Genomic DNA, 13,988 nt, shown 5'->3' with positions numbered 1-13,988 from the left:
CAGAAGATTTGTTTGCAAACATTGCTGAAAGAGTCAGCCAATTTTAGTACACTGTATGTTCTACTAATGAAATAAAATATATCATCACAACAACTATTTCTCTCATGCCTAATTAGCATGCCCTCATGGGCTTTAAATCTTGCCAGTGTTGTTAAGTAACTAAAGGTTTGGTCCTTACAACTCGTTCCTCGCTGTGCAGCACTTAGATTATGTGAGCCCTCCCATTGTCTTCAGGGAGATTGCTGGAGTCATTCATCACAAACCAGGATTTTATCATGGGCATCTGTCATTAGATAATGTCAGTATCTGCAGGAAGCCCAGTATATTCTACAACGGATGTAAATACACTGCACGCAAACTTGAAGAAAACTCAACTTTCTTCTGCTAAACTAGCGCATCCTTAAGATACCAGTGCTGTAGGTGGTGCAGTTACTCGTGTATTTTGGCAAAAGGCAGGTGTGCAGGGTGCGAGGTTTCAGGTACACGCATTATCCTGTCATATTTCACTGTTTCAGGTTCCATATATCCTCCTTTTCATTTCCTTATTTTCTCTGCCTTGGAAGACTTCTTGTACAGTTAGGATATATGAACACTTGTTTTTTCCAAAGGCTCAAAAATGCCACGTTCACTTCCAAACCTATGTCTCTTCTCAGAGAGCAGTGCAGCGCAATGCTGCCAAATCCAAACTTGAGGGCTAGATGCCTTGTTTAACAAAAGTAACCTGAAACTCTGTAAGCTTTGTATAATGCTAACATCTGCATTTATTCAGCTGCAAATTGTATGCACGAGGTTAGCTCCTAGCTGGTGTAAACAAGGACAGCTTCTCTGAAGTCATTGAGGATTGTCTCCACTTACACAATCTAAACATATGGTATATATTCATCAGTTCACTTCCCTTACACAAAGCTAGTCAGATTGCCAGTGAGGTATTCATTCATAGAGTATTCATTGGTAGAGGTACTCATACATACTCTTCTGCTATAAATTACAGCCCTCAATTATAAATTCAAATATATATCATTGCTCAGATCAAGGATGTGCCGAGGCAGTTTCATCTGGTACAAACGGTTCTTGAAACCAACATGGATTCTTAAATTTTTGATTTAAAAATGAATCTCAGAAACTTTAACTCTCTGTTGCAGCTGTCCTTTTGTGCACAGATTGGGCAACTGTGTTGGCTTTTTCTCTCCTGCTCCATGCCCGCTTAGTTGTGGATGCAGAAATACCCACTTGCTGTCTGTATATGGAAGAGGAAACCTTGTTTTCCCCTTGCCCCACAGCCTGTCCTTAGCTTTACCTCACGGCCACTAGTCCATGCCCAGAATCAACTGAAGTTTGACATCTAAATCCTGGCCTAAAGGCAAGGAAGAGCAAACAAAACTAAAAAATAGGACAGACAAAGGGGGATCAAATAGCAGTCTTGACTACGTAAAAGGGAGTTGCAAAGACAGAGGCAGATTCTCCTTGCAGGAGCACAGTGAAAGGACAGGGGGTGATCAAGGAAAGGATGGGCCAAAACCCATGTAAGGAAACTCCACTTAGACAGGAGGAAAAACTCTTTGCTATGAGAGTGCCTATGCGCACGAGCAGGCTGCTCAGGGAGGTGATAGAACATCAGTCCTTGGAGATTTTCAAGACCTGACGGGATAAGGAGCAATGTGATCTCACTTTGAGGTTGGATTTAACTCCAGTTAGTCCTGCTTTGAGAGGGGATTGAATAAGATTAAATCTCTGCAAACCTAAATCGTTCTGTGATTCTGTGGTTTAGTTAATTCATTTTTCAGGTGACAAAAGTGTCAACAAGAGACAGTTCCAGTGACTGCAGGTGAGTAACACTGCACTAACATGAATATAATTTACAGTGAAACCCATGCACTCCTTTATGACTGGGATTATATTATATATTATATATTTTAATATTATATGATATGATAATATAATATATAGTATAATTTTTTTCATTTAAGCTCCCCCCTCCCCAACAGATAATAGTCTAATTCTTCTGAGATGCTCTGATAAAATCTATGATTTAGGCAGACACAAAGAATGAGAAAACACTTTCAGCTATTTGCTATAGAATACAGGTTTCCTGACCTAGCACGCCAGCTTTGATAGCTTGGAAGATTTTGTTTCATCCTCAGAGAGAAATTTCTAAAGAAAATGTAGACTTTAAAGAACGGGGACATGAAACAGTATTGTAAGAACAGAACGTTTTAGTGTCTGGGATTTTCTGTATACATTAAATACCAAAGGATTTCAATTTCTTTTGACACTGAAGATTAAAAAAGAAAGGTTTTATTGGTCATTTTATCTTGATGTGTTTTTTAAATCCATAAATGCTAGTAAAACATACTTTATTTCTAACTTCTCTAGAGCTTATGATAATAACTAGATGTTATGTTTGTGATTTCTTGCAGAAAGTGAGCTTTTTACTGTGAATTCCTTTCAATGCTATTATTTGCAGTTTATTTTTTACTGATACCAGCTAAGATGCTATAACCCCCAAAAGGAATCTAAGTGATAAAAAAAATTCCAAAATGAATTTTTGTTTGTTTCCCTCATATTAGTACATCCTATGTAAAAATTACTTTTATTTAGACTGTGTGCAGGGGGGCATCTGCTCACTGAAAGCAGCTGATCAGTGTGCAAATTCTGTGTTCCTGTGTCATAAGAAATTACTAACCCCATATATGGAAATGATATTTTTCACTTATTGCAATTGTGCAAAGGGAACATACAAATAAAATTAATAATTAAATCATTCTCTTTTGAGTGCAATTTACATCACCTCGCACCTGTGTAAACCACCAAACAAGGTGTGAAGTAGTCAGCAGCAAGGGCCTAAATACCTCTTCACTAACAAAGATGCTTTAAAAAGATTATTGTCAAAAATTAGTTTCTATGATAGGAAAAGAAAATTAGCATCTTTAAATATTTACGAAGTGAATGTGTATTTTAAAACCAACTAGGAAATCAACATCCTCTCTAAGATGTAAATGGAGTCTGACAAACTATTCAGAATGAAAAATGTATTCAACAACTTGAGCCCCATTTTCTTTTCATGCATCTTTTGTGAATAGACCTGATTTTTGATAATGCCCTCGTTATTTAAAAATATTTTAACCAGTCATTACCTAAAGATGAAGATAAGCAGGATTAAGTCCTGAGGCTGTTTGAGGTGGCTCACAAATATTCATTTGCACTTTAAAAGATTTTTTTTTGCATATCAGAATTGTTCTTTGAATGCTCACAGACAGAGTTTGAAAGATGGTAGAAAATACTCTTGGTAAATGTTCTTTTTTCTGCAGTGACTCCTTTCAGACGTAGCTAGGTAGCTAACTTCATGCCTTTTCTTGATTTGAAAGGATGTCTCATACAAATACAGCAAATGTGTGACACTATCTCAGACAGAGTATATTTGTACATGAAAAACACAGGTATGTTCTGGCATTACTTCTTAAAAGCTCTTCAGTGTTTGCTTTGAGCCATAATGGAGTAGTTTTAAGAATCCACCTAAAGGCAATATAGCATTAGGTGAAGAACACATTGAGAAACAGATGTGGAGAGGGAGTCTTGCCTCCTTTTCTGTAGGAGGTGAAGTTAAGGCACATAGGAATGGAGGTGAAGTTGTGACACACAGGAATTAACCATCAAGATCAAGGAATAAACTTAAAGAAGTTCTGCATTTATTTCGGGTTTTAGCTAGGGGAAAAAAAAAGTTTGTTTGTTTGTTTGGTTTTAATCCAAAACCTACAGCTGTGAATAGAAAATACTTCTTTATAATCCCATTTCAGTTTTGACCAGGCCCAACCTGAATAAATATTGTCCAAAAAACCAGGCAGAAATAGGAGAATGGGACACCTAGGTACAAGTTTGAAGCATGTAGAAGGCTGTAGCTTTCCTTCAGAGTGATGCCACAAAAGAGACGGGAGGAAAGTGTATGTATCTGTTGGCCTATGGAAGCCAATGACTCGAAGTGATAACAAATATTTTCTTCTAAGAGAGGAAAAGTTACAGGTCTTTCATACCCGACTACCCTGCCTGTTTTCAAAACAGTTCTAATGAACTGCTTAAAATAACATTTCATGAAACAGTTGTGTGTTTAAAGGTACTGGAAAAATACTGAAAAACCTTGAAACCTGTACCTAAGGTGTGTTCCCAGGATGCATAATCTTTGTGCTAAAGAGAGAAGTAAAATAACAGAGGAAGTACACTGTCTTTTTACTATTACTATTATTATTAAAAGATAACCTAAGCCTGCTTGTAAAATAAAGGAGAAATTGCCTGGCAGAAGGCTCCCAAATAGGTACAGACACTACTGCACGCCCCTCTCCAGCTGAGTCTTAAGGATGTGTCAGATGCTCTGAATGGAAGTGCCTGCCTTTCCAGCAACCATAAGACTTTGTGGTACCTAGAAGGCTCAACAGTCATCCGTATAATTCCCTGTTAGTGACTATAATTTTCCAATTATTTACATGTAACTGCAAAATTCTATTGCTTCAGATCTCCAAGTATGTAGGTAATAATTATAAACACAGCAATAACAACAAAGGCCAAAAAAAATTAGGGAAAACCAGGAAGAATTTTGGAGGAGCAGTAGCCAGTATGTTTGACAAATAAATATTGTATGATTTTGTTCAGGCTTATATGTGAATCCATACAAGTCATTCCACAAGTCATTCCACAAGTGGAGCAGACGCAGCACTCCAAAAAGCTGCCAGTCATGGAGCTGTCTGATTTTAACCTGTTCCTAATAAAGATGCCAGTTTGTATGTTGGAATTTAGCCTGGCTGTATTCCATCATTTCAAATATTTGTTACTTGATGAATTTAACAGAAATCCTGGCATTCTTCCTAAAGCATAAGGAAGGTGAAAAATCTGAGGTTGCAGATGCAGAATTTCATTGATATGATTTCCATTTTTAATGGCAGGGATTCCAACACAGGTACCGAGGTATCATTGCTTTGGAAAATGTATCTAGTTCTTATAAAGATATGCAGGTGTTAACAGAAATTATTTGTCATTTCATAACTCAGCGGACTTACTGGCTTTACCACAATGATATTTTTTTTGTGCCAGCTGCAGCATTGGCTTTTCAACTCTTAATGTAATGTCCATGCAATGATGAAGTGGGTTGAAATTCAAAGACTATAAAACTTTCCCCTACAGAATTCATTTAATATTAATAATTCTTCATTAAACTACCCAGATGACAAAATGACCAAATTCAGCTCTTCATTTCAACTACCAGTTTCTGCAAATAACAGATTACTGCTGGATCTCTGTGCTTTTCTGGTATATGCCAATGGGAAAAAAAAAAAGATCTGACAAGCAGGAGAATATCCAAAACATATCTGAAAGCAATTTGTATTCTGCTTGTCAAATTGTTTTTCCCCATAGTTGTTAATGAAAGTGATTTAGAGGTAGAGATCATGTGATAAATTACATAGTTCTGGGAAACAGGACAACAAAATATATCCTTGGTAAATGCTAAATAATATTAAGTCAGAAAATGATGTTCTGAGAGACTCAGAATTAAAAGAATCCATCGCTCATTGGGGTGGACAAGGATGATGCAACCAAATACTTGTCTAGAGACATTTGCAGTACCTGATAGAACAGGAATATGGGGTAAGACATAGACAATCACTGCCCAAGACACCCAGTATGTGTGGTCCTGAATCTGTCTCTGTTCATGAAGAGCAGAACTGCAGCTTATGTGGTAATAGTCTTTAAGGGCTCTGAAAACCCCACATAGTGCCTATATTTTTGTTAACAACTTTTCTTGTTCCAGAATGAAGAATTTTCTGTCTTTCTGGAAAACAATCCAACGTTCACCGACATTAGCAGAAGTCATTACAGCATGTTTTGGGATCTAACTTCTACTCTGAATTTTTTGGTGGGGAGGGGAGAAGAGACAACTCGTTTCCATCCCAAAGGTTTCTCAGGTCCATATTTTGACAACGGTACATCTCTATATTCCTTCCATTCTCACAACCTACATCACTTATAAAAAAAGTTAGAGGCTCAGGTTTAAGCTCTTTTTCTTCTTTTTTTGATTCACAGCAGGAACTCAAGAATTCATGTCCTTTGTCCCACACAGGCTCTACTTTTTCTTCAGTCCTTTTTTCATAATAAAGCTTCAAGGGTCTCATTTTTCCTGTCTTGCTGCTTGTTTCAAGGGAAGCACTTGAATGTATCTTTAACTTCCATTCACATGGAGAACGTAAGCCAGTGCTTAATGTTAACTCTGCCTAGGCATACTTTCTGAATTGCGTCCATAGGTCAAACCACCAACTTCTGGCTTTGTCTTCGTCTGTGGTAATTTCTAAACTGCAAAAGTAGTACTTTGTCTCTTCTTTTGTCTTCCCTTGTATTTTCAGACTATCTGGTAAGAAAACACAAGACAGTGAACTATGCCTGGCCAGTAACTCATTTAAGATATTTCCTAATTACAGAAGTATTTGTATTTTTCACTCCTTTGGTGCATGAGTGTAGAGAATTGACATTTCTTAAAACATATGTGCTTATGTTGAGATGCATTTTCTATTCTAAGTGCATGAATAATGCCCTCTTATGGCAAAATTTAGGGATTCCCCAAAATTTATCTGGTCTAAGATAATTTACATTATCAATTTATGTTCAGAAAAAAAACTTATCCTGGAAGGAAAAAATAATGAAAAAGAAGAATATGCTGTGCATGATATTACAGTCATAACGAGTTATACTAACTATTTTTTCTTTATTCTTCCTCCACTTCTGGGATATTTGAAAGGAAAATCCAGTCTTAGAAGCATTTTTTCTAACAATTAGGATAAGGAACTCAATTTTAGAACATTTTTATGAATGTTCTTTGCCAATTGCTAAATTAAAATGAGTGTATATAAAGCAAAGAACAAGAGTATATTATGCTTATATTTATTGATATTGACAACAAAGGATTTAACTGATTTCTGGAAGTGTTTGTAATATAAGTAAACTGTAAGCAATAAACAGGCAAGACTGTGGTGAAATATTACTGAAAATGTTTATCTCCAATTTTGCAATACTTTGGAAGTACATTAAGATAAATTTGTATGAAGTAGTATAAGTTAAGTGTTTTAAATGTTAGCAATAGCAAAATAGCAAATAATAAAGTTCCTAAGAAACATTTTGTATCTATTCTGTGTTTTCGTTTTGCCGTTTCTTCCTCCTAATTGACTTTGAATAATTGACAATTAATAAATTTATTTTAAGTTATACAGGTGTAATTTTGGAGGAGATACTGTGTTCTGGCTGCCATCCAAACTACAGATGGGTTTTTTTTGCCTTCTTGGCTTAAAACAAACTGCTGCTAATAGATTCAAATAAAGAGTCAATTAACATGTTCTGGAGAGAGTCAGATAAAAAAAAAGATAAATGTTTAGTGGAATGTTTATGTTGTTTGAGAAAAAATTAAATGTAGACTCACTTTAAATAGTGGTTCTTTCAATAAGAAGCCAAGAACCAAGCTAAAGCAACAGAAACTTTTCAGTATGATAGAAAATTCTGAGACTTAATTCACAATGTTAGATTACGTGATGCTGTATTTCTCATGCATCAGGTGCTTCCATGAAGCCTGTGCTAACTTTGGGTGGGCAATTAATAAAATAATAGGCATAAAGCATATTTTTAATCCATAATAGCCAATAAATATATAGGTCAGATTCTATGACTGCTTCTCAGTCCTTTTTTAACTAATAAAATTTGATTTTAAGCTGATGACTTAATGTTATTTTAAATTAACCCATATCCTGATTGTCCTGAAGCCCAAAAAATGTCCAAAGAAGTCAGCAGACTCTCTCAAACCCCACTGAACTTCATAGGCTTTCACTATCCAAGCCAAGGGTTTGCTCATGCTTTTTTACGCAACACATTCTAGTGAATACAATGGGGTGGCTTTCAAGAAGGGTTTTGATGATTGAAATACGATAACTTAATATACTGCAAAAAGCATTTTTAAGAGCCTTTCAAAACATCTATTGCACTGACAGTGAAAAAAGGAAAGCAGAGGCTCCTGTCCCCATGAATCACGAGCATTCGGAGGCACTGTGTGAATACCTGGAACAAAGGAAGAAGAGAGTTCACACAATCAGGAATATAGCACAGAACACAATAAAGACCAAAGCGTCAGTTTTATCTTCTTTAGGACCTTAGAAGAATGCAGTGGTATCTATATAACAAAGCACAAAAATGATCAGTTTTACAACTAAAACATCAGCACAACACCATCTGTACCATGCCGATTCCAGAGACAAACCTTGGTTCATAGCAGACAACATGACAGCCTCTTTAAGAAATGGAAAAGAACACTTTGCTGGAAGCAAGAATGTCTTCCTTAATACTGAGATAATACTATGGTAAAGAATTAGGACTTGAATTTTATAGCATCTCAATGTTTTCCACCTTGGGAGAATTATAGGGTACTTTGGATTTACATTAAAATTGCCACTGCTACTTCAGTTTCCTAAGAAAAGGTAAGAATGGTCATAGTGGGTCACTTCAGAGACCTAGTTTAAAATCCCAACTCCAGTGATAGCTAGGATGTAATGCAAAAGGATCAGGCTTGATGAGTAGAAGAGGAGACATCTCTGGGGCCTGTTCCATTCCTCAGTGTCCTCTGGTCCATATGCACAGATCCTTGACACCTCCAGGGGACCGTGGGCATTATTCAGATTGTTTCAGTCAATGCTCCGCTTGGCATGCATAGTTTAAATTATGACCTTTTTCATCAGTTTTTTTTTTTCCTTTCATCTGGAGACACAAGTTCTTTAACTGTTATTTCTTCTGCATGAGAAAAACTTCCTTAGGGAAAGTAATAGGGACACTGGCCAACAGGACATGTTTAGGGAAGGACAAGGCATATGTAGAATGGTCCTTCTGCTCCTCTTCTAAAGAAACAGCTTGCAGAATGCAAGCAATATGCAGTGAGCAATTAGCTGACAAATACCATCAGTGAAGCTTAGTCTGTACTTACAGAGAACAAAACAAATCGAAGACTGCAAGGTATGCAGCCATTACTCTTCATTTGAAGATGAAGGACAGTGGGAAATAGGACTGTGCTGGTGTATTATCTGGGACCAGACTGGGGGTGGATAGTTTTATATAATCAGGCTTCTAGGAGTATGTTTCAAACCTAAGATGAATGGGAAAAAAATCATAAGCCTCTTTTTGTGTTTTTTTTTTCAAAACCAATGATTCACATAATGCTCTGTAAACACTGAAGTAGCTGAATCAATGGCAAAAAGTTACCTTGCCAAAACCTCCTTCCAACAGAGTGAGAGGACTCCCTTGAATGCTGTGAGCCCTGTAGCATGTAGCAATGGATCAAGCACCAGGCTGGAAAGTGGCATGTCAGGCTGGAAACTGCCATGAAGCCCAGGGATATGTCACTGCCCCCCTCTATTGTTCAGTAATCTTCTCCCCTCCCCTCCTATCTCTATTTGTCTGTTTGGGTAAAAAGGTTCTCCATAACCGCTCCTGCTTTACTTCCCTGTGTGTTTGTAGAGCTCTTTGCACCATAGGATCTTCATTCCAAGTACTTCCAATACACAGATTACACATTGTTCCATCCTCTATGCATTTGTGCTTTCTTGTATTTATAGCTTGCTTGGCCTGACGCCATTCTTGGTGCGTCAACGACCCATCCCTTTTCATTCAAGTCTTCCTAATACATATTCTTACTAATCAACTTGCAAAATAATGATGACTTGTTTGATTTGTTAAGAACTCAAACCCAGCTTTGTGCAAGCACAGTGACTGGTTATATCACTGACCTCATTTAGTCATAGTGGCTAAAAGGTGGAAAATCTGACCAAAACACTGTATTTCTCCTAGAAACAGCAATAGTGTGGTTGTCTCACTGAAAAGGGGAGGCATGAAGGCCTGGTAGCATACCAGAAATCAGCTTCCATCTTTTGTACAGACACAGAAGTACTTATTTGATGATGACCTTACAGAAATCACAGTCTGTTCAATGGCAGAGGTCACTATGAAGTGCTGGCTCACTGACTTCCAGGGAAGCCATTCAGAGCTGGGTCTATTTGGCTGGAGACAACTGGAGTTTTATCAAACTAAGAGCATAATGTTTTCCTCCGTTCCCATACAGGTAATAGCGCTTCATTAATGTGGTTACACTGATCCTGTTCCTAAGCACCTAATTTTTCTTAAATTGTGAAAAGGCAAAAGCGAACTGATGAATTCAGTTTGACAACTCATGGTTAGTTACATGCCAGGAGTTTTATAAAGCTTTGACCTTGGTGCTCACTCTTCATGAGCAGTCCTTATTTGACCCACCTGAATAAGCCCGTTGACAAGTTAGGGCACACTATGTCCAAGGACCTTCCGCCATCTCCTATCACACAGTGGTATCACCAGTAGCTTTATCTTTACTATCTCTTGAATCTTTGGACTATTTGTTGTGAAAAAGAATATAAATTGCTATTCATATTAGCACACCTTCAGAACAAACACCTAATAGCTTTCCCACAATAAACTGCTGATATATTTCACACTTTCCCCAGTTCTTGTAACTGTAAGAAAGAAAATAAACAATGATGAACTAATTGGATGTCCTGGTTTTGTCCGGGATAGAGTTCATTTTCTTCCTAGTAGCTGGATTACCTAATGACCTTGCATTTCTGTAAGGTGATTTGACATTCATAAATGAGTACAGAGGAAATAGACATTAATAGCATTTTCTCTCATCACTTGGAATCTGGACACTTACTGTATACACAATTCCTTTGATTTTTAAGGAAGGAATGGATTACATTTGATGGTCACTTTATCATGCCTTTACTACATTTTTCTTTATGATAGCTAGCGTTTGGTCTTGTCTGAATGGTAAGTCTGTGCTTGTGTTCAAAGCAGAAACTGATTATTGAGCCTGCTGATCTTCTTAATGGCTAGCTGTTGCCAATCCAGTGAAATTATTTTATTCTCTTCCACTATGCTGTCTTTAACCATCCAACTGTGTCTCAGGAGGTTCCTGTCTTCCTTCTCTGCCATCTTCATCCATCTTAGTTTCTTTTCTCTGTCTTCCATCTTTTAAACCTGTGTTCCTTCTGGTCCTACTGCCTCCTATAATCTGTTCATTTTTTCAGGAGCTTAAAATCTAAGTGGGGAGAAACAAAACAAAACAAAACAAAAAAGCCAAACCCCAAAACAAAATGTCAAGTAAACGCAGAAATCCATTCTTGCCTTTTTCGTTCCTGGCTTCAGTTAGTGTTTAGGTCTAAAGCTAGGCCTGGGTCCATTAGGATGATTTGTTTGGGTAAGAAGCAAACACCATGCACAGATAGAACAAAATCAGCGTCTGTTTGTTTTGGCCATGAGGGTTTGCCTGCTCAGATCACACTGCGAGAGTCAGAACTGCTCCGACTCCAAAGCTGAGAGTGAGGACCCAACTGTCCTGACACCTGTGATGCAACCTGGAGTAACTGCACTTAGTTATAAATCTCACATGCACCAAATCAGAACTAGAAGCAAATTGTACACCACCTTCTATGCTTTGTGTAATATAAGAATGATTAAAAATCAGCTGCAAAGTAGAGTCCAACTTATTTGTCCTCATCCCTGTGTTAGCCTGTAAAATACACAGCCTGGAAAGCAAGTGTCTTGCATACTTTTCATTTCACTCACAGGGCTGATTCATGCCAGTAAATATTGAAACCCCACCTCATAGTTTGGAGAAGTAATTTCCATTCCATGAATTTTGCTTGAAGCTAATACATGCTATTACAAAACATCTAAAGTAAAACTTTAACCATTTCACTCAGCCCAGCTGTGAAGTTCAAACTGCTTTTTAAAGTTAATTATCATGCTCTGACCTGCACATACGCACATGTTAAATACAAATAAATCAATATGGCATGCTTATTCCTGTTTCAATTTGGTTTTTGTTTTTAAAATTAGCATACTCTTGCTTTGCCTAACAGATATATGAGTGTGATGGTATCTCATAGATGAAAGTTTTGCGTTTGTCTCTTTGTAGTTCATTTGCTATTCTACAAACCCAAAGTCCTTGAGGGAGTGTCGGAAAGCCCCGTAATTTTCCTCAATATTCCATTTTACCTTTTTATCTCTGATGTAGCTAGCACATGTGAAAAAGAAATGCAGAAAGCCAGATGGCTCCCCAGTGTCCATACATACAAAAGCACTGACAAACACAAGCGACTTTAACTAATGCTGATGTTGATTCATGCTTGAGCATATTCTTTTTGTTGTCTTTTTCTAATGCTATATTATTAGGAGCATGTGTTTGTGATCTTACCTAGAAGATTATTATTCTGAATTTTAAGAAGAAAGAGTAGAATCCTCAGACTTTTTTTTTTTTTTTTTCAAATTAAGGCAAAAATATTTGGGGAGGGCAGTTAGAATCATCATAAGTTTTAGTGTTGCTATTTCATGGTAACATTCTTTTTCTTTGACTGGTATTGCCACCCATTACACATCTCCCAAAAATCTCCTAAAAGAGAGGTTATATTTGCTTTGTGGTTTTTGGTGCACTCTTCTCTGAATCACCCTGCATAGACCACAGCAAGAGGGAGAATACTGAATTAGCTGATTCATTTCTGTTGCTTGGTGTGGCGATCTCCAATTGCACTTAGTTGTGGGGATTTTCCAAAGCAGACAAGTGACTTCTCCTTTTGCCAGGGTGCTGCCGTCAGACTGAGGCATTTGAACATCACCACATTTCAAAGATGAGCAGCATCATGTTCACAGCCACACTGCCTGCCCATTGAAAGAACAAGCTCTCTGATGGCTTAGTTTAACTGCTCTCTAGGACAGCAAATGTCCACACATTTCTGCATAGTTTATTTGTGTTAAGGAGGAGAACTGGAAAAGCATCAATATTTTTAAGGACTCATGATCTAGAGAGTTCAGTTCATCTGACGGCATCAGCTAATTCACCGTCAAGATATGATCTGAAGTGGGTCAAGCTTTTCAAAATTCTGGACCCATTTCTTTTCTGGCATCAGTTGCAAATCTGGTGTTTCATTTCAGAGGAAGGAGCATCCCATACTTTCGTGTTCTCTGGGATTGTAAGTGCCTTATAATACTGGAATTTCTTTCTTGAAGAAAGCACTAACTGCTAGGCTGGCACTGAAGCTTGGGGGAGAAACTGTCGTTGAAATATGTGTGACCCTAACTCATGCAGATGAGCTTTTACACGAAGCAGCCTATAGACACAGGCCATAAAGACATCGACATGTATAGACAAAATTTGAATAGTAAGGGCACTGTATTCAGCCTACTCCCTGCTCTCTGGCTATAATGCATTAGTATTATTGACTGCTTTGGTTAGTACGGCCAGAGTGTGTAATAGTTGGAAACAAAAATTGTAACTTGAGCGTGTGCACTGATTCATTGTGGGTACTTGTTAACATACTTCTGCCTGTGGGACATGGCTGCAGGAGTATCATGAGACATGCTCCTTCGAAGCATTGCCGTGACGGTACCCTGCTGTGCAACCTGCACTGCCTCAGCTGCATCAGAGACCACCTCTCCCTACACAAATGGAAATCTTGATTCAAAAGAAGTTAGCACCTAGCAGGCCAGACTAGAAAAGAATATGCTTGCAAGACAACTTAGGAAAACCTAACCTAGAACCCAAATACTGTTGTTTGGAAAATACTAGCGACTTTAATGGAGCTATGCTGCAGTTCACATTTTCAAGACACCTTGGGTAAAATTTTCAAAGCTATCCGACTGCCACGAGAGCACAAATTTCACCAAAACCAGAAAGTCTGCAACAGCTATTAGCTCAGCATATTGGGGAAAAAATGAGCTTGAGCAAATGCAGCTCCCAGTCTCCTAAACTGCAAAAGAGCTTCTGAAAGCTTGTGGTAAAACTCCTGGAGCAATCAGGAGACTGAACTACAAATCGAACTACTACTCTAATGCTCCTTTCTTACCCTTCTTCGCTCATTTTCTTTTAAAGTTTCAAATCGAGGAAATAATTGGGG

This window comes from Pygoscelis adeliae, unplaced genomic scaffold (genome assembly GCF_000699105.1).
Source record: "Pygoscelis adeliae isolate BGI_AS28 unplaced genomic scaffold, ASM69910v1 Scaffold267, whole genome shotgun sequence".
Taxonomy (NCBI): Eukaryota; Metazoa; Chordata; class Aves; order Sphenisciformes; family Spheniscidae; genus Pygoscelis; species Pygoscelis adeliae.
Note: the sequence above shows the minus strand (reverse complement) of the source record.